Below are 22,284 nucleotides of genomic sequence, written 5' to 3'. Positions count from 1 at the left end.
CAAACAATGTTCATCAGAGCGATAGCAATAATGGCAAAATGAAAAAAGCAGAGACCTTCACATATTGTTTTCCAAATTCAATATAATCTGCTAAATGGCATGACCAATTGAAATGTTAGGAGGTTTTCAGTGAAATTCTTGGCTCAGAAAGCAGAACACTTGGAGAACCTTTTGTTTTCAATGATATTGCAACATCATATGCCTGTCACCAGTCTACATTTGGAAGTTTCAGAATTCAGAGCAGACTGATGCACAGATAGAAAACTCTCGTCTGACGCATCCTAAAATGGTGAACAAATTCTTCTTACCAGCTTGTAATATCAATGTATCAATACAGCAGTACATATAACAGATTATCACAGAGGATAGGTTTTAAGTTATATGTTCTGGCTCTCTCAAGCTCCCTCTTATGGAAACCTGCAACACTATTAGCCAATCAGACTAAACATATAGTTAAAGCTACATTAACAAAATTAAACCTACAGACATTCATTGTTAGTTTATACAGGGTGCGTTCCAAAAGTAATGCAATTTTTTTTTTTAAAGTAATTTATTGAACAGATTTGCACAAACACTTCAAATTCTTCAAAGTACTGTCCTTGGGCCTCTACACATTTTTTCCAGTGACACTGCCATGACCGGTACGTGCCCTTCGGGTACCTCTCGCAAGGTCTTTGTCATTTTATTTATTTTATTTATTACTTAGATTTGTATGCCGCCCCTCTCCGAAGACTCGGGGAGGCTCACAACACGTGGAAACAAATCATAAATAATTTGACAATTTAAAATATTAAAGATTTTAAAAAGACCCCATATACTGGGGTTCAGTCATGGCTGATTGAATCTTTTTTGTGGACGAAAAACGTGCCTTGTGACAACACGCTACGAATCCGCAAGTTCCTGGCCAAACACCAAGTGCCAATGCTGCCCCCTATAGTCCTGATGTTGCCCCAGCAGACGTCTTTTTGTTCCCAGCCCTGAAAGGAACCCGTTTTTCATCCATAGAAGAGATCCAATCAGCTGTGACGAAGACCTTGCGAGAGGTCCCCGAAGACGCCTTCCAGGGCATTTACCAGTCATGGCAGAGTCACTGGAAAAAAATGTGTAGAGGCCCAAGGACAGTACTTTGAAGAATTTTAAGTGTTTGTGCAAATATGTTCAATAAATTAGTTTTAAAAAGTTGCATTACTTTTGGAACGCACCCTGTATATTGCCAACCCAATTGATTGGACAAAGTCCTAACAACATGAAAGATTCAGAGGCCGTGCACTAAGACCTCCAGCACTTTCAACATATCAGAAACCTTGGAGGTATGAATACCCACAGGTGTGGCAAGGGGTGCCATGAAATCATATGCTCAAATAGTAAAATGTGGATCAGCCAATGTGGCAGGACACCTGAGATGTCCTCGTGGATTCTATCAGATGTCCATGCTTGGGGCCAAAGGTTGCCCTGTCTACAATTGGACAACCTGTAGTCCTCATGACCTCCCTGGAATCTAACAACAAACAAATATAGTTCGGAGGCAGAGTCTTTTCATTCTTCTACAAACTTCAGAAAGGAGAAGGTATGTATCAGAAATGACAGCCCTTGACTACTTCAGCTTCAACCACAGCAACACAAGAGCACACAACAGATTTAAACTTAATATTAACCGCTCCAAACTTGACTGTAAAAAATATGACTTCAGTAACCGAGTTGTCGAAGCGTGGAACTCATTACTGGACTCCATAGTGTCATCCCCAAACCCCCAACACTTTACCCTTAGATTATCTACAGTTGACCTATCCAGATTCCTAAGAGGTCAGTAAGGGGCGAGTACAAGTGCACTAGAGTGCCTTCCGTCCCCTGTGCTATTGCTCTCCTATATCTCCTATACCTTTCTTCTATTCCTATATCTCTTCTTCTATTCTTTCATTGATATGTTCTATTCCTATATCTTCTTTTCTATTATTTCTTAGATATATTTTACTATGGGTATCTCCTCTATAACCTTCATCATGTATTTTACTATATGTATATTGATATATACCCACTAAAACCCTCATTGTGTATTGGACAAAATAAATAAATAAAAATAAATAAAATAAATAAGACTGGAGTTGGGGGTTTTTTAACGTTGTTTACACACACACACACACACACGCACACACAAATGTCCCTGCTCTAGACAAAACTGAATGATGTCCAGCTGCCTCTCTTTTTGCTAATGCGTGTAACCTCCCCAGTGACAAAAGTGCACTTCAATGATGCTAATTTAATACCATCTAATATCAAGTTTATTAACAAGTAATTCCTCCACCTCTTCACAGATGCCTCTTGGATCTACGCTTGGCTTTTATAGGTTATAAATCAACTTAATTCTAAGTAATTTGTTTTTTTGCTGATCCACAGTTCATACTTCTTATTAACAAGCATTCAAGAATGGAGGCGAGAGTGATGACTCTTCATCATCTTCTGCTTTTATTGAAAGGACAAAGTAAATGGCTTTTCACTGTTATAAATAGTAAATATGAAGTATGAAAGTGCTGACTCCTAGGTGACCTTAGCAAATGTCATTTCGCTCTGTCTGAATTTCTGCATGGCTTTACTCAACATTTATGAGAGTGGAGTTCACCTTCATAAAATGGCAGTTCTATACCCTCTTCTTATTCAAATTCCTTACCACCTACCAGAATCACTCTACATGATGTTGATGAAAATTCTCAGTCATCTAAGTAAAGTTAGCATATTGTCCCCAACAATCTAGGTCATTTTACCAACCTCAGAAGGTTGGAAGGCTGAGTCAACCTGGAGCCAGTCAAGATCAAACTTCTGGCAGTTGGCAGAGTTAGACTACAATACTGCATTCTAACCATGACTTCACCATGACTCTTGATTATCCAGCTACTTGGAGAAGCAGTGAAACATTTCAAGCCCAAAAGGAAAAGAAGTCCAATTTCTATAACTCAACGTCCTACAATGATAGCATCTAAAACCAAAGATAATCAGAGTTAGAAAAACAAAACAAAACCAAATGTTATCTTTCTCATGCAAAATATTTTTTCAGCTTCCTTAGTACCACTGGGGCTCTCAACTAAGGTTTATGGAATCCTGCACTGCACAAGAGAACAACATGATGCAAGTTTAATGAATATGTGTCGTATGCATCATTTCTTCTCAACTCTCTAAATTGGCTGTGCCACTCCTGCATTTATTGTATTTGTATAAGAGGAGTTAGCATTGTTAGAAACATAGAAACATAGAAACATAGAAGTCTGACGGCAGAAAAAGACCTCATGGTCCATCTAGTCTGCCCTTATACTATTTTCTGTATTTTATGTTAGGATGGATATATGTTTAACCAAGGCATGTTTAAATTCAGTTACTGTGGATTTATCTACCACGTCTGCTGGAAGTTTGTTCCAAGGATCTACTACACTTTCAGTAAAATAATATTTTCACATGTTGCTTTTGATCTTTCCCCCAACTAACTTCAGATTGTGTCCCCTTGTTCATGTGTTCACTTTCCTATTAAAAACACTTCCCTCCTGGACCTTATTTAACCCTTTAACATATTTAAATGTTTCGATCATGTCCCTCCTTTCCCTTCTGTCCTCCAGACTATACAGATTGAGTTCATTAAGTCTTTACTGATACGTTTTATGCTTAAGACCTTCCACCATTCTTGTAGCCCATCTTTGGACCCGTTCAATTTTGTCCATATCTTTCTGTAGGTGAGGTCTCCAGAACTGAACACAGTATTCCAAATGTGGTCTCACCAGCACTCTATATAGCGGGATCACAATCTCCCTCTTCCTGCTTGTTATACCTCTAGCTATGCAGCCAAGCATCCTACTTGCTTTCCCTACCACCTGACTGCATTGTTGATGGAATCAAGAGCTATAGAGAATCAGATTCCAGGACAGAGGAGAAACTTGATCTCCCAAGATCATATAATACCTAGCTCTGTGATGACAAACCTATGGCACGCATGCCAGAAGTGGCACATAGAGTTATCTCTCCAGGCAGGCAAGCCTTTGTCCGTTGCTCTTTTGGGTCTGGCACACCAGTCAGCTGGCCTTCACATGCACAGGAGCATCATAAATTGGAAGAGCAGCCGCTAAAGTGTATGCACACACTCTGGAAGATGATCTTTTGGTTTCCGGCATGTGCACCTGAGCACCAGCCAGCTGGTCTTCACACATACAAGCGCACCAAAAACCGGAAGACTCTATTATGAAAAGGTTCACCAACACTGACCTATCTCAAGATTCGCAATCTTCTAGATTCCAACAAAGATGCTTGTTGAAAATCCAAGGAAAATCTACAGCAAGTAAGTAAATAAATAAGCATCCTCTTGATAGGGGTGGGCAGCAGGAAGGGTGGGGTGATGAAGATGCATGTCCAGCTTTAGCTGACCATCCCTCCCCATCCTCCTCGGAAAGCAGCAGGGAGACCAGCACCAACAGGTGTGGTAGGAGGCCCATTTCCTCCCCCCCTATTTTCTCAACAGCTGATTGGCACCCGTTCAACTAGCTACCCAGCCTGAGGCAGGGAGCGACCCAGGAAGGAGAGCATGGGAAACACAAAGCAAATTGTCACCCCAGAGAGCGACACTGGTGAGGTTGTAAGTTGAGGACTTAACAGTTCACTTGAACGATGATGATCGTTCAAGCCACTCCCACCTGGTCACATGGCCGGCAAGCCATCCCTACCTAGTCACATGACCATTAAGCCACACCCACAAAATAAGCTACACCCACAGTGTAGCAGTAAAACCTTCAGCTGCTCTTGGACCCACAACAAGGATTGGAGGCAATTATTTTGCTCCTACCTGAATAGACAGCATCAGACATTGCAGTGGGGAGAAGAGGTCTGCCAATGTTCTTCCTCCAATAAATATCTAAATGAAGATCCATTAGTATGATTCCCAGCCATAGTTCCCTCTAAGCTGCGCAGTGAGCAATCGCTCACTTAAAAATCATCATCAACTCAGAGTTTTCCAAACCTGCCCAGAAGCCGAGAGGGAAAGAGTGAGAGGGAAGGAGAGAGAGAGGAAGAGAGGAAGAGAGAGAAACAGATAGAAAAAAGAGAGGAAGGAAAAGAGAAAGAAAAAGAATGGGAGTAAGGAAGAGAGAAAGAAAATCAAAATCTAGTTTGAAACCAGCTCAACTATTTAAGTGGCATTTTGATATTGATAGAGTTGCCCTATTATGAGCTCACTGTTATAGACACACAGTGCAGTATTTTATTTTGAAATTCTCTGAGGCAAAACAGGGTGGGTTTTTTGTTTGTTTGTTTGTTTGTTTGTTTGTTTGTTTGTTTAATATTTCTGTGCAGCCCAGTCCCGAAGGGACTGCCGCTCAGACACTATACTTTTCCGCCCACCCCCCCAAAAAATTAGAGGGAACACTGTTCCCAGCTATATATCTCTATCATGGGCTGAACAGAATTTTGAATCAGTGTCTGAAGACTGTTCAAATTCAGATGGGATAGAACAGGTTAAAATCAAGCAACATGAAGTTACGGTTTGTGTAAAAGTTCTTATCATAGCTGGTGATTTCTTGAAATCACCAGCGCTCTTCCTATCAAAGCAGGTCCATGGTTCGGGGTCCTTGTAGTCTCATAGCTATATCCTGATGGAATGGGTGGGTGCCATGGCTAAGGGGACTTTCAACCAGATCTGGCTGCTATGATATCTCTAACCCGGAGGTGGGATTCAGACGGTTCAGACCAGTTTGGGCAAACCGGTAGTAGCGAGTAGCCCGCTCACCCGCCCAAGCACAATCCCATCCTGCATCACTGTGCTTTTGATGCCGCTTGTATGCATGTTGAGCAAATTGCTGTGTTTTGTGATGTCGCACACATGCATGGGCATTAGGCACAATCAAATTGCTGTGTTTTGTGACACTGCACACATGTGTGGATGGCATGTGGGAGTGAATTGTCATGTTTTGTGAGGCTGCATGCATGTACAAATAACATGCACAAGGCTGAAGCATGCATGAATGCGCGCTCACATTTCCAGTGTTTGGCAAACTGGTTATGCCAGTAGGTGAAGCCCATCTCTGCTCCACTCCTACAAAGAGTGGGGGAACCTTAGCATGGCTCTCGTTGTTGCCTATTTAGGTTATTCCAATGTACTTTTCATGCGTTGCCTCTAATGACTTCTCCCTGAAGCTGCAACTGATACAAAATGCAGCTACCCATATATTGTGACCGGAAACTGCCGATCAGTTTCTGGTCACAGTTCAAAGTGTTGGTTATGACCTTTAAAGCCCTGCATGGCATTGGACCAGAATACCTCCGGAACCGCCTGCTACAGCACGAATCCCAGCGACCGATAAGGTCCCACAGAGTTGGCCTTCTCCGGGTCCCGTCAACCAAACAATGTCGTTTGGCAGGCCCTTGGGGAACAGCCTTCTCTGCGGCGGCCCCGACCCTCTGGAACCAGCTCCCCCGGAGATTAGAATTGCCCCTACCCTCCTTGCCTTTCGTAAACTTCTTAAAACCCACCTCTGCCATCTGGCTTGGGGGAATTGAGACACCTCCCCCGAGCCTATACAATTTATGCATTGTATGTTTGTGTGTATGTTTTTTGCTTTTTAATAAGGGTTTTTTAGTGATTTTAAATTATTAGATTTGTTATACATTGTTTTATTGTTGTGAGTCGCCCCGAGTCTACGGAGAGGGACAGCATACAAATCTAATAAATAATAATAATAATAATAATAATAATAATAATAATAATAATAATAATAATAGTGGTTGTGGTTGTTGAATCCAGATTATTGCATAGATGCAATAAACAAATGACTAAATAAATAAAGTTTATCCATTTAAATAGATGCAGCTCAAATTCTATGTGTCAGAAATATAAACCAGATATGAAGTGGAATTTCTTTCTGAATTAAGAGGTCAGCACTCTTCAAGCATGGAGCTCAGCTTCTCACTGTGCAATATGCAACTTCCATTTCTGCTGCGCTTGAAAAAATCTCTCCGTTCTCCTTGACTGGCCATCCCTGTTCCAAGCCTATTTTTTTCCCTTTGGAGATAATGAAAATCCATGGGAGCTGAACATGAGGAAGGCAGGAAACCTCTCACCCAGAACTTGCTTTGGTTTGGAAAATATTTTGCTCAGCTGGTGCAAAAATAAAATTAGAGACAGGCTTGGGGGAAGTGAGGAGGAACAGATGGAAGAAGGAGCAAGAACATCAGAGAGCTCTAATTAGTTATGAGGGTAACGATGACTGCTTGTAATTAATATGCGAGTTTCGCCAAGTGGCACCTTTTACTTTCCCGAGAGAGAATTGGTCAGTAGTGAAATTTGACATGTAGAAGTGAATTTGACATGTAAATATAGTGAAAGTGAATTCGAAGTGAATTTGACATATTTGAACTCAATCTGTGTAGTCTGGAGGACAGAAGGAAAAGGGGGGACATGATCGAAACATTTAAATATGTTAAAGGGTTCAGGAGGGAAGTGTTTTTAATAGGAAAGTGAACACAAGAACAAGGGGACACAATCTGAAGTTAGTTGGGGGAAAGATCAAAGACAACATGAGAAAATATTATCTTACTGAAAGAGTAGTAGATCCTTGGAACAAACTTCCAGCAGACGTGGTTGGTAAATCCACAGTAACTGAATTTAAACATGCCTGGGATAAACATATATCCATTGTAAGATAAAATACAGGAAATAGTATAAGGGCAGACTAGATGTGTTGTATTCCTGTAATGGCTACCTTGTAACTCTGTAAATAGTTTGTTCCTCTTTCAGCGCTGTCTGAGCCCAAGCAGGAAGTCGCTCCTGATTGGCTCAGACGCGGCCGGCTCTGGCTTTGGCGGGAACCGCAAATATATAAAAGGAGCGGTTTCTCCAGCCAGAGTCAGTCGGTACTCGCTGAATTGTCACTTTGCCTTGCTGAGCTGTCACTTGTTCTCTGAGCTGAATAAAAGTACCGATTGCTCAAAACCCTGTCTCTGGGTCTACTTCACTGGCGACGAACGGACGGAAGAAACTTCGCGTGCAACATGGACAAAATCCAGATCGGCCAGGCTCCGGAACTCTTCGATCCCGAGAAATCGACATGGGACGAGTACATGGCCACCTTCGAGATCTTCCTCGAGGCGGCGGGAATGCAGGACGCCGAAGCCGATCGCAGACGGGCTATTTTCCTTAACTACTGCGGCGCAGAAATCCGCAGACTCGCCCAAACTCTCACCGAGCCGGAACAAGCAAGAGCCACAGCGTGGGACGTCCTACAACAAAAACTGGCGAGCCATTTCAAGCCGACCAAACCAGCCATGGTTTTTCGGCATCAATTCCACATGATGGCTCAGAGGGAAACCGAGTCGATCAGCCAGTTTACAACGCGGCTGCGAACAGTACTTGCTCAATGCAAGTTTAAAGACCCGGAAGCTCGCCTCACCGACGCCTTGGTTTTCGGCATGAAAAGCAACACGGTGAGAAATAAACTCCTCATCGAAGAAGAGCCGACTCTACAAACCGTGATTAAACTGGCGCAAACCGCAGAAGCAGCCGACGCAGCGGCGAGAGAATTGAAAGAGCACGGAAGGCGAGAAATCATTGCGAAAATCGACTCAGCGTCTCCCAGCGCCGTGGAAACAGACAACCTCAGCCAACAAACCCCCAGCGGAGACAACTGCCTCCTGGTGCAAGACCAGCTGAGACACCTGAGAGCTACTCACCCAGCACCCTGCGCGGGCTGCCGGGGAAATCACCAGCGCCATCGATGCCCTTTCCGAGACGCTACATGCCGCCGTTGCAACCGGAGAGGCCACATCGCCATCGCATGCAGAGCAACGGCGCCAGAGGAAACATTTGCCACACCACAATACCAGCGACCTCCAAACCAGACCCCCCAATCGCGAGAAAGGAGACCATTCCGCAACGCGGGTCAAAGGAACTACTCAACCGCTAACCGCGACTACTATAGAGGTAACTCTCAATTTTCCGTGAATAACACGGCAACCAAAAAAGGGGCTAAAATTGTTATATCACTGTTACTCAATAACCAACCTTGCTCAATGGAGCTGGATACGGGCTCTAGATATACCATCATGCCCTGGGAAAAATTTAAACTGTATATGCCTAATGTATGTAAGGCTGACCTAAATCAAACCTCTTTGGTGATTAGAGACTTTCAGGGGGGAGTCATCTCGGTCTTGGGAACAGCAAATGTACCTATCGCATTCAAGAATGTTAAATGTACCCTTCCCATGCTTATTGTAACAGGGGCCAAGCACTCTCTTCTGGGTTTAGCATGGATGGAACCACTGGGCATCGAGATTTCGGGTGTGTGTAATGTAAACTGTTATGATATGCCTAACTTTGTGAAAGAGTTCCCTGAAGTGTTCAGCCCCACATTGGGATTGTATAAGGGCCCCCCTATATCTTTCTCTATTGACCCCAAGGTCCCACCGATCAGACTAAAACCTCGCAGGGTCCCCCTGCCGCTCCTTCCCAAACTAGACATACAGCTGGACAAACTCATTAGCCAAGGTATTTTGGTCCCTGTAGAACAGGGGCCATGGGAAACTCCCATAGTTACCCCTCTGAAGCCAGACGGCTCTTTAAGAGTTTGCGCTGATTACAAATCGACCCTGAACAGGGCACTCCAACACCACCCCTACCCCATTCCGGTTGTGCAACAACTGCTACACTCCCTGGGGGAGGGGAAAAGGTTCGCAAAGATCGACCTGGCGCAAGCTTACCAGCAACTTCCGGTCGATGAACAAACAGCAAACGCCCAAACAATTGTAACGCACAGGGGGGCTTTCAAATGCACGAGGTTACAGTTTGGGGTAAGCATAGCCCCAGGAATATTCCAGAGCATTATGGAACGCCTATTGTCAGGGGTAAATGGGGCCATTCCATACTTTGATGACATCTTAATTGCAGGGGAAAACCAGGAACAAGTAAACAAAAGAATAAGGGAAGTACTTAAGAGGTTACAGGACAAAGGTTTAAGAATCAAGCCTGATAAATGTGTCTGGGGAACCAACAGTATAGAATTCCTAGGATATAAAATAGATAAGGAAGGTATCCACCCCACAACAGAGAAGCTGAGAGCAATTAGAGAAGCCCCAGAGCCACGAGATAAGAATGAGTTACAGGCATTTTTGGGCCTCCTTAATTTTTATTCCGTTTTTTTAAAGCAGAAGGCAACAGTAGCAGAGCCTCTCCATCATTTACTCCAGAAGGAAGCCCGCTGGACATGGGGGAAAACTGAACGTGAAGCTTTTTCTCAAATAAAAAATTTATTAACCTCTAAAAGTGTAGTAGTCCAATATAGTGCTTCACTACCCATTAGGCTCACGTGCGACGCTTCGCCGTACGGCATAGGAGGAGTCCTAGCTCACGTTCTACCTAATAAGACAGAGGCCCCAATAGCATTTTTTTCTAGAACCATGACCAGCACAGAAAGGAATTATAGCCAGTTAGACAAGGAGGCTCTAGCATTAGTGGCAGGGGTAAAGAAGTTTCACAATTACATTTTTGGAAGAAGCTTTGAGTTAGTCACTGACCACAAACCCCTACTAGGCCTGCTAGCCCCCAACAAGCCCACTCCACCTTTTATGTCTCCAAGACTAATCAGATGGGCTCTTTTCCTCTCAGGGTATCAGTATGAGCTCACCCACAAGGGGGGGAAGGAAATCAATCATGCAGACGGCCTCAGCAGATGCCCCATAGCAGACTTAGTGGAAGACCCTGTTCCTTCCACAGATGTGTTAATGATAGAACTCGAGGAAAACCCAATAACCACAGCAAAAGAGGTAGCTGCCCACACGCAGCAAGATCAAATCCTTAAACAAGTGGTGAACTGTGTTCTAAGGGGATGGCAAAATGATGTTGTGAAACCTGAATTGTGTGATTTTAAAAACAAAAGACTTGAGTTATCGTATGTAAAAGGTTGTTTGCTGTGGGGGGATAGAGTGATCATTCCCAAAAGCCTAAGGGGAAAGGTACTCAAAATGTTACATGTGGGTCATCCTGGGATTGTCAGGATGAAGAGCCTGGCAAGGGGGCACTTATGGTGGCCAGGGCTGGATGCTGATATTGAAAGTTGGGTGTCAAAGTGTGATCCGTGCCAAGAGTCACGGCCCAGTCCCCCCAAAACAACTCCGGCTGAGTGGGAACAGCCTGCTGGTCCGTGGTCTAGAATCCACATTGATTTTGCTGGCCCAGTGGGGTCTCAGTATTTTTTAATAGTGGTTGATGCCTTCTCCAAATGGTTGGAAATAATAGCAATGAACAACATAACCACAAGTGCCACTATCAAGGTATTGAGCAGACTGTTTGCATCCCATGGTTGCCCAGATCTCTTAGTGTCTGACAATGGGCCACAGCTAACAGCCAGGCAATTCGAATTGTTCCTAGATGGCCTAGGGGTCAGGCATGCCCTCATCTCGCCTTATTCGCCCTGGGCTAACGGATTGGCAGAACGTTACGTACGGGTGGCAAAGGAGGCATTGCGCAGGTCAGGCCCTGGGGATGTGCAACAGAACTTGGACCAATTCTTACTCACCCAACACATTACCCCTAACTCGCACACACATGTAAGCCCTGCAGAGTTATTGATGGGAAGGAAGTTGAGGTCACCAATAGACAGGTTAAACCCAAGGTTCTGTGTCAATAATAACCAAATGTGTATAAAACCTGAAAGAGAAATGTATTTGGGACAAAATGTATATGTAAAAAGTTTTGATGGAAATGTAAACTGGATGAAGGGAATTATTGTTAAGCAAAATGCACCTAAGACCTATGTTGTTAAACTAGAGGATGGTCGTTTGTGGAAACGACACATAGACCACATTCGGAAGCGAACAGAAAATCAATTGCCACAAACCGCTGACATGGATTCTCCCCCTTCAACAGACTTTAGTACATTGCCCGAAATAAGAGACACGCAAAGAGACTTATCGGGTCAGGGGGAACCATCCAGCGACGCCGAACCATCTTCGTCTTCCGAAGCCTTCGTTGGGCCCGCCAGGCCAAGTCCGCCACACCGGGAGAACAGCGGCGAGCCATCCTCCACAGTCGGTGGCGAAGGAGAAATAGAACTGCGCAGGTCAGCGCGAGCTCCTCAGAGGCCCCACCGATTGGACGACTTTGTCACATGGCTTTCTTGATGGATGTGTCCAACTATGAGGGGAGGGGTGTTGTATTCCTGTAATGGCTACCTTGTAACTCTGTAAATAGTTTGTTCCTCTTTCAGCGCTGTCTGAGCCCAAGCAGGAAGTCGCTCCTGATTGGCTCAGACGCGGCCGGCTCTGGCTTTGGCGGGAACCGCAAATATATAAAAGGAGCGGTTTCTCCAGCCAGAGTCAGTCGGTACTCGCTGAATTGTCACTTTGCCTTGCTGAGCTGTCACTTGTTCTCTGAGCTGAATAAAAGTACCGATTGCTCAAAACCCTGTCTCTGGGTCTACTTCAAGATGGACCATGAGGTCTTTTTCTGCCGTCAGTCTTCTATGTTTCTATGTTTCTATGACATGTAAATATAATAATATAAATCTCAGAAGGTCTGTACGGGGAGAATTCTGCTAGATAGCAAGGAATTACTTAATTTCAGGTCAAGCTGCACCATGCCTTGGTAGTGGGCTGGTGAGAGATGGACGCTCTGCTGTGAGAATATGTCTTCAGCAAATAGTGAATGGGCCATTTGTGCTATGGCAACCGCATCATGCAGGCAATCACAGTTTCCTATTTCAGCATCATGATCAAAGTGTGATGCCGGTAAAGTCTCCTAGAAACATAGAAACATAGAGGACTGACGGCAGAAAAAAGACCTCATGGTCCATCTAGTCTGCCCTTATACTATTTTCTGTATTTTATCTTAGGATGGATATATGTTTATCCCAGGCATGTTTAAATTCAGTTACTGTGGATTTATCTACCACGTCTGCTGGAAGTTTGTTCCAAGGATCTACTACTCTTTCAGTAAAATAATATTTTCTCATGTTGCTTTCGATCTTTCCCCCAACTAACTTCAGATTGTGTCCCCTTGTTCTTGTGTTCACTTTCCTATTAAAAACACTTCCCTCCTGGACCTTATTTAACCCTTTGACATATTTAAAAGTTTCAATCATGTCCCCCCTTTTCCTTCTGTCCTCCAGTCTATACAGATTGAGCTCATGAAGTCTTTCCTGATACGTTTTATGCCGTATTATTCCACCATTCTTGTAGCCCGTCTTTGGGCCCGTTCAATTTTGTCAATATCTTTTTGGAGGTGAGGTCTCCAGAACTGAACACAGTATTCCAAATGTGGTCTCACCAGCGCTCTATATAGCGGGATCATAATCTCCCTCTTCCTGCTTGTTATACCTCTAGCTATGCAGCCAAGCATCCTACACTGTTCTACAGTAGTTGCCATTTCAGAACGAAAATGAACTTGCTTTCAACCAATAGGTCAATAGGAACACTTTCTCCCAGGCATGGGTTCTGGATCCTTTTGCTGGCAATTTGCTCAGGGTCGCGCCATGCTTACGCCCATAGCAATCCAAAAATAGCTTCTGCCCATGCGCAGAAGCAAAATCCAAGATGGTGGCACCAACAGAGACGCCAGCTCCATGACATCGTCACCAAGTTACTAACGGTTGTAAAGAGCCAGTTAGAACTGGTACGAACCCATCTCTCCCATGTACAGTGGAACCCCGACATAAGAGCTGCTCTACTTAAGAGCAACTCGAGATAAGAGCTGGGAGGGGAGAGATATTTTTGTTCTACTTACAAGCCCAAATTCGAGATACAAGCGCCAAGGAGCTGTCTCCTGAAGCCAAACGCTAACTTCCGCGTTCGGCTTCAGGAGACAGCTGCGAAGCGGCGCGCGTGTTTTAAAAGGTTGCAGCCGGCCTGGGGGACTCGGGGGGGTGCTTGCAGCTTTCTTTCTTGCTCTTTTTCTTTCTCTCTTTTACCTTCCCTTCCTCTATTTCTTCTTTTCTTTCTCCTTCCCACCTTCTTCCCTCCCTCCCTCCCTTCCCTCATTCCTCTCTTACTCTCCCCTTTCATAAGTTTCCTTGCTTCCTTCCTCTGTTCCTGTCCCTTCCCCCTTTCTTTCTTTCTTTCTTTCTCCTTTTCTTTCTCTCTTTTACCTTCCCTTCCTCTATTTCTTCTTTTCTTTCTCCTTCCCACCTTCTTCCCTCCCTCCCTCCCTTCACTCATTCCTCTCTTACTCTCCCCTTTCATAAGTTTCCTTGCTTCCTTCCTCTGTTCCTGTCCCTTCCCTCTTTCCTTCCTTCCCACCCTCCGTCCATTCATTCACCCATTCCTCTCTTGATCGCTTAAAGCCGGTCCCTGGTGCAAAAAGGGTTGGGGACCTCTGTCCTACAGGATTGGGTGGCAGAGAAGTTGAACATATGTAAATTTAAAAGTTTAAGAAAGTTTACATGTTAAGTGAAAGAAACTTCATTATTCATTTATATGTACATGTACATTTCTTCATTAAAAACATGTTTAGACTAACTTTGTGAGTTTTTTGAGGGCTGGAACCAATTAAAATTATTTACATTAATTCCTATGGGGAAAAGTCGTTCGAGATAAGAGCTGCTCGACTTAAGAGCCCAGGTCCGGAACGAATTAAACTCGTATCTCGAGGTACCACTGTATTTGCTAGACAAGTAGACCTCAATTTACAACCACAATTGAGCCCAAAATTTCTGCTGTTAAGTGAGACATTTGTTAAGTGAGTTTTGCCTCCTTTTGCAATCTTTCTTGCCACACTTGTCAAGTGAATCACTGCAGTTGTTCATTTAGTAACATGGTTGTTAAGTCAACATGGCTTCCCTGTTTCCTTGCCTTAGCACAGTGATGGCAAACCTTTTTTCCCGCTGGTGCCAAAAGAGCATGGGTGAGTGCAATCACATATGCATGAGTGCCCATACCCATAATTCAATACCTGGAGAGGGTGAAAACAGCTTCTCTGCCCCCACCCTCCACCCCGGAGGCCCTCTGGAGTCCAGAAATGGCCTGTGTCTCAACTTCTTGTGGGTCCAGTGGGCTCATGTTTCACCCTCCCCACGCTCCAAAGGCTTACCTGGAGCAGGAGGAGGGTAAAATTGTCCTCCCCCATCCTTTCTGGAGGCTCTCTGGAACCCAAAAATGCCCTCCCAGAGCCTCTGTGTGAGCCAAAAATGAGCTGGCTGGCAACACATGCACATAGGAACTGAACTAAGGCAACAGCGACCGATTAGGTCCCACAGAGTGGGCCTTCTCCGGGTCCCGTCAACTAAACAATGTCGGTTGGCGGGCCCCAGGGGAAGAGCCTTCTCTGTGGCGGCACCGGCTCTCTGGAACCAACTCCCCCCGGAGATTAGGATTGCCCCTACTCTTCCTGCCTTCCGTAAACTCCTTAAAACCCACCTTTGTCGTCAGGCATGGGGGAATTGAAACATCTCCCCCTGGGCATGTTTAATTTATATATGGTATGCGTGTGTGTATGTCTGTTAGTACATGGGGTCTTTTAAATCTTTAAACATTTTAAAATTGTTAGTTTATTATGATTTGTTGTTACATGTTGTGAGCCGCCCCGAGTCTTCGGAGAGGGGCGGCATACAAATCAAATAAATAAAATAAATAAATAAATAAATAAACAGCTCGCGTGCCAGCAGATATGGCTCCATGTGCCACACGTGGCACCCATGCCATAAGTTCGCCATCACTGCCTTAGCAGAAGGTTAACTTGATTTAAACAAGGTTCCAGTTTCCCCCTCTCAAAAATCAAATTGCCCCCCAATGGTGTGTGTGCCCAGGGGTGGGCTACTGCCTGGATGGGGTTGGGGGGAATCAATGGGGTAGCAAAAATGGAGCTCCACCCCAGAGCACCCAATTTGCATGGAAAGGTGTTGAAAGAAAATGCATAAGCCATGCCCACAGTGTGGTAGTAAAAGTTTTGGTAGCCCTTCACTGCATGCGCCCCACGTTGGGAACCAGGCTCTACACCTTTTAGAATAGAATAGAATAGAATAGAATATCTATCCATCTATCCATCTATCCTTCTATCTATTTGCATATTTGTGTATATACATCTACATATTACATAGATAAGGTAATATATCTCATGAATAGAATAGAATAAAATAGAATAGAATAGAATAGAATTCTTTATTGGCCAAGTGTGATTGGACACACAAGGAATTTGTCTTGGTGCATATGCTCTCAGCGTACATAAAAGAAAAAGATACATTTGTCAAGAATCATGTGGTACAACACTTAATGATTGTCATAAGGGTCAAATAAGCAATGAAGAAGCAATATTAATAAAAATCTTAGGATATAAGCAACAAGTTACAGTCATACAGTCAACATGGGAGGAAATGGGTGATAGGAATGATGAGAAAAACTAGTAGAAATAGAAGTGCAGATTTAGTAGAAAGTCTGACAGTGTTGAGGGAATTATTTGTTTAATAGAGTGATGGCGTTCGGAAAAAAACTGTTCTTGTGTCTAGTTGTCTTGGTGTGCAGTGCTCTGTAGCGACGTTTTGAGGGTAGGAGTTGAAACAATTTGTGTCCAGGATGTGAGGGGTCAGTAAATATTTTCCCCGCCCTCTTTTTGACTCGTGCAGTATACAGGTCCTCAATGGAAGGCAGGTTGGCAGCAATTGTTGTTGGTTTTTTGACAAATGGAAGTCCAATCTCTTCTTGAAAGCCTCCAGTGATGGAGCTCCCACAACTTCCGAAGGCAAGCTGTTCCATTGTTTGATTGTCCTCACCATCAGAAAATTTCTCCTTATTTCCAGTTAAATCTCTCCTTGTTCAGTTTTTCAGTCATTGCTCACAGTCGCTCATGCCCTCATCACCTCGAGGTTCGACTACTGTAACGCTCTCTACATGGGGCTACCTTTGAAAAGTGTTCGGAAACTTCAGATCGTGCAGAACGCAGCCGCAAGAGCCGTCGTGGGGCTTCCAAGATTCGCCCATGTTTCCTCAACACTCCATGGCTTGCATTGGCTGCCAATCAGTTTCCGGTCACAATTCAAAGTGTTAGTCATGACCTTTAAAGCCCTACATGGCTTTGGACCAGACTACCTCTGGAACCGCCTGCTACCGCACGAATCCCAGCGACCAATAAGGTCCCACAGAATTGGCCTTCTCTGGGTCCCATCGACTAAACAATGCCGTTTGGCGGGCCCCAGGGGAAGAGCCTTCTCTGTGGTGGCCCCGGCCCTCTGGAACCAACTCCCCCCGGAGATGAATTGTCCCCCCTCCCTGTCTTTCATAAACTACTCAAGACTCATTTATACTACCAGGCATGGGGGAGTTGAGATATTCCTTCCCCCTAGGCCATTACAAGTTATGAATGGTATGTCTGTGTGTATGTTTGGTTTTATAATAAGGGTTTTTAGTTGTTTTATTATTGGATTGTCACATGCTGTTTTTATCATTGTTGTTAGCCGCCCCGAGTCTACGGAGAGGGGTGGCATACAAATCCAATAAATAATAATAATAATAATAATAATTATCATTATTATTATTATTATTATTATTATTATTATTATTATTATTATTCCATCCATTATTCCATATCTGGCCTTCATGTGGTTTGAAAAATAGCTTGACCTCCTCTTCTCTGCTGGGTTGCTGCCGGGCAAGAAGCATGCCTTCTTGCTGGACAGCAACCACACAAACTCTATTAAGTGGACATTCCAGATGATCCTTATTTTGGCACTAAGAACAAACCAAGCTTAGTTTTCTCTTTGATAGTTAATCCTCTTCCATTAGCCTTCCAAAGTCATCAACGTCAAGCAATAACACATTAAACATAGACTAATACAAAACAATGGCATGTGGAATAACTGGAAGATGGCTCTTAAAAAGATCAAACATCATAAGACAATGATAACATTTGATATTATTCAAGATGCTAGTGCTATATTTTATCTCAGAATTCATTGCTTTTTCCTTTGTGTACATCCCCTACTTCAGTTTTTGCAAAAGATGCAAAAGTTTGAAATACTTCCCCATATTTATATAAATACACAGGTCTAATGCAAATTAGCTTAATTCATCCAACTAATAGCAATATGCTAGTTCTGAATATTCTCTAAAATTAACTTCAACGGAAAGGCAAGTCCTCTTCATAAAATGCAGAAAGAAGTCACTTGCAGATATGAATAAAAAGCAAAGAATGGCTTACCAATAAGATCTGCTTGCAAAGATGAAGTGCTTTCAAAGAGAGAGAAAAATGTTGCAGTCGTTGTGCACAAATTTGTAAAGCGAGAAGTATTATTGCCTAAATAAATAAAATAAAGTTTTATGATCATAGAGATTTCTATCTTTCAAACCATTTGCCTACAGTAAAATCACCTTTAAAAAAAAAAACTGGAAGAAAACCTATAATTGCTTTCTCAGCACATATTATTCACGGTATGCAAAGTTTTTTTAATAGTATATTTTTATGTACAAATTATGCAAATAGAATTTGCACTTCATGGAAGTTCTCCTTAACAATTGCAAATGAATCCACCACACTGCTGTGGAAGAACCCATTAACCAGGACATCCTATAATGAATAGTCAGCCCAGGTTGAAGGAATTTAAATTTAATTTAAATGCCATTGGGGAAATCTTTATTGATGGGTAGGGAAGGCTTACCTAATCTTTAGAAGATGCGACATAAGCAGAGCTTCGTGCAGCATTCAGTGGCAAGTTATGGAAAAACAACCACTAAGTTAACCTCCAACAATGCCTCTAGCTTAATTTGAATCTGCAGCATTGAAAATTAAAATAGCAGGAAGACTCGGGCATCCTGCAAACCTCCTCTGACACGAATAGCATTAAAATAAAGGTATTATTAAGTTCATTAAGTCCTTGGTTGGAAACTAAACAAGAGACACAAGTTTAAACCTATGTTTCATTCTATATTGTTTTCCTACTAAGTTGGCCATCATTTATATATTAATAATAATAATAATAATAATAATAATAATAATAATAATAATAATAATAATAATAATAATAATAAACTTCAGATCGTGCAGAATGCAGCTGTGAGAGCAATCATGGGCTTCCCCAAGTATGCCCATGTTACACCAACACTCTGCAGTCTGCATTGGTTGCCGATCAATTTCCGGTCACAATTCAAAGTGTTGGTTATGACTTATAAAGCCCTTCATGGCATCGGACCAGAATATCTCCAGGACCGCCTTCTGCTGCATGAATCCCAACGACCGATTAGGTCCCACAGAGTTGGCCTTCTCCAGGTCCTGTCGACTAAACAATGTCATTTGGCAGGTCCCAGGGGAAGGGCCTTCTCTGTGGCGGCCCCGACTCTGTGGAACCAGCTCCCCCGGAGATTAGAATTGCCCCCACCCTCCTTGCCTTTCGTAAACTCCTTAAACCCCACCTTTGCCGCCAGGCATGGGGGAATTGAGATATCTCCCCTGGGCCTATACAATTTATGTATGGTGTGTTTGTGTGTATGTCTGCTTAATGACGGAGTTTTTAAAATGTTTTTAAATTATTAGATTTGTCATGAATTGTTTTATTGCTGTTCTGAGCCGCCCGAAGTCTACGGAGAGGGGTGGCATACAAATCAAATAAATAAGTAAGTAAGTAAGTAAGTAAGTAAGTAAGTAAGTAAGTAAGTAAGTAAGTAAGTAAGTAAGTAAATAAATAAATAAATAAATAAATAAATAAAAGTTATAATAATTGCATCACCTATCATGGGAAAGACTATTAAAAAACTGACTTTGAAGACTTACGAAGAGAGACTGAGGGAACTGGGCATGGATAGCCTAGAGAAAAGGAGGGCCAGAGCGGAGATGATAGCAGTCTACAAGTATACGAGGGGATGTCACAGAGAGGAGGGGATCACTTTATTCTTCAGGGCACCAGAGGGCCGGACGAGGAACAACGGCTGGAAGCTGACCAAGGAGAGATTCAACATGGAGATAAGGAGGAACTTCCTGACGGTCAGAGCGATCAACCAATGGAACAACCTACCAGCGGACGTTGTGAACTCCAACACTCTGGACATTTTAAAGAGAAGATTGAACTGCCACTTGACTGGTGTACTATAGGGTTCCTGCTTGGGCAGGGGGTTGAACTTGATGGCCTTCATGGTCTCTTTCAACTCTAACAATAAATTAAATAAACAAATAAACAAATAAACAAATTAAAAAAATAAAAATAAAATAAAAAATAAAATAAAATAAACCCAAAAATGTTGACCCAAACTCACAGTGTCTCTCCCAAATATGAGGGGTGGGTTTTTTTTAAAGACTTAACTGAAGTTGAACATGGAAAACATTTACAAAGCATGTAGTCTACTATTCTGAGACAATGCGATAGCTCCATGTTTAAACTTTATTAGGATATTCTCATTGAAAGCGTGTGTGTGTTTGAGTCAGTGTCAACTTCAGACAACTGCCTGGACAAATGAAAACAATTATTCAATTATCCCTCTGGAATGAACTCCCTCTGGAGATACGTGCAGCCCATTCCCTCCTGCTCTTTCATAAAGCACTGAAAACCTACCTCTGCCAGCGGGCATGGGGACCATGAGCCATGAGATTGCCCCCAGCCGATATGGTTGATTGAATTGGATGAATGTGGATTACTACTTAAGGGTTTTTATATTTTTATTGATTTTGTATATGTCTTTTTTAAATAATTAGTTTTCTCACATATATTGTTTGCATTAATAATGTTGTACGGCATTCTGAGTCGCTTCCAGAAGGGCAGCATAGAAATAATATAATATAATATAATATAATATAATATAATATAATATAATATAATATAATATAATATAATATAATATAATATAATATAATATAATATAATATAATATAATATAATATAATATAATATAATATAATATAATATAATATAATATAATATAATATAATATAATATAATATAATATAATATAATATAATATAATATAATATAATATAATATAATATAATATAATATAATATAATATGGTTTCTGCAACACTCCGCGGGCTGCACTGGCTGCCGATCGGTTTCCGGTCACAATTCAAAGTGTTGGTCATGACCTTTAAAGCCCTACATGGCATTGGGCCAGAATACATCCGGAACCGCCTTCTACCGCACGAATCACAGCGGCCGATAAGGTCCCACAGAGTTGGCCTTCTCCGGGTCCCGTCGACCAAAAAATGTCATTTGGCGGGCCCCAGGGGAAGAGCCTTCTCTGTGGCGGCCCTGGCCCTCTGGAACCAACTCCCCCCCAGAGATTAGAACGGCCCCCACCCTCCTTGTCTTTCGCAAATTACTTAATACCCACCTTTGTCGCCAGGCATGGGGGAGTTAAGTTATCCTTTCCCCCTAGGCTATTACAAGTTATGCATGGTATGTTTGTGTGTGTTTGGTTTTTTATAATAAGGGTTTTTTTAGTTGTTTTTATTCATTGGATTGTTCATGTTGTTTTACCACTGTTGTTAGCCGCCCCGAGTCTGCGGAGAGGGGCAGCATACAAATCCAATAAATAATAATAATAATAATAATAATAATAATAATAATAATAATAATATAATTATTGAAAATAATTGAATTAATTCAGGACTCTTTCTTGGCAAGATTTCAGAAGTGGCTTGCCATTGCCTCCTTCATAAGGCTAAGAGACAGGGCTTAAGGCTTTGTGCCTTAAGGCAAGACTAGAATTCACAGTGCCTAGTTTCTAACTTGGTCCCCTAACCACTATATCAAATTGGCTGTTTACCATTGTAATGAATGGCACTTAAATTCTTTAATATCCGTGCCATTATTAAATCATCCAATTATAATAGTGCCCCCTTTGTGTAAAAAATCACATTAAAAGAAAAAGAGAACAGGGGTAAGAATAGAAGTGAACAAAAAGAGGGTGGGATTTTTTGTACCAGAAGCAGAGAACCTGTCATAATGTCCAGTTGTGCCCCCAACTTCCAAGAGGACTAGCCTTTTGGCTACAATCAATGATTCTCAACTTCATTTTTCATTAAAGTGTCACCCTGGATGTGAAGGAAACCCACTGTTGTATTCAAAGAGAAATGGCAAATGTTATACAGTAGGTAAAGGGCAGGCTGTTGCTGGATTGATCTTTCCCTGTTGCCCTACTTAATATCTGCTATTTGGAGCAACTGGGAGAGATTGCGGTGGGCTGCAAAACTATTGGAAAAAGCATTCGACATAAAAATCTACAGAGTCTACGGAGAGGGGCAGCATACAAGTCTAATAAATGAATGAATGAATGAATGAATGAATGAATGAATGAATGAATGAATGAACCAAGAAACAGGATTCCAATTCAATTCAATTTATTAGATTTGTATTCCGCC

This window comes from Erythrolamprus reginae, chromosome 12 (genome assembly GCF_031021105.1).
Source record: "Erythrolamprus reginae isolate rEryReg1 chromosome 12, rEryReg1.hap1, whole genome shotgun sequence".
Lineage (NCBI taxonomy): Eukaryota > Metazoa > Chordata > Lepidosauria > Squamata > Dipsadidae > Erythrolamprus > Erythrolamprus reginae.
The sequence above is the reverse complement of the archived record's forward strand: the minus strand, read 5'-3'. Positions refer to the sequence as shown.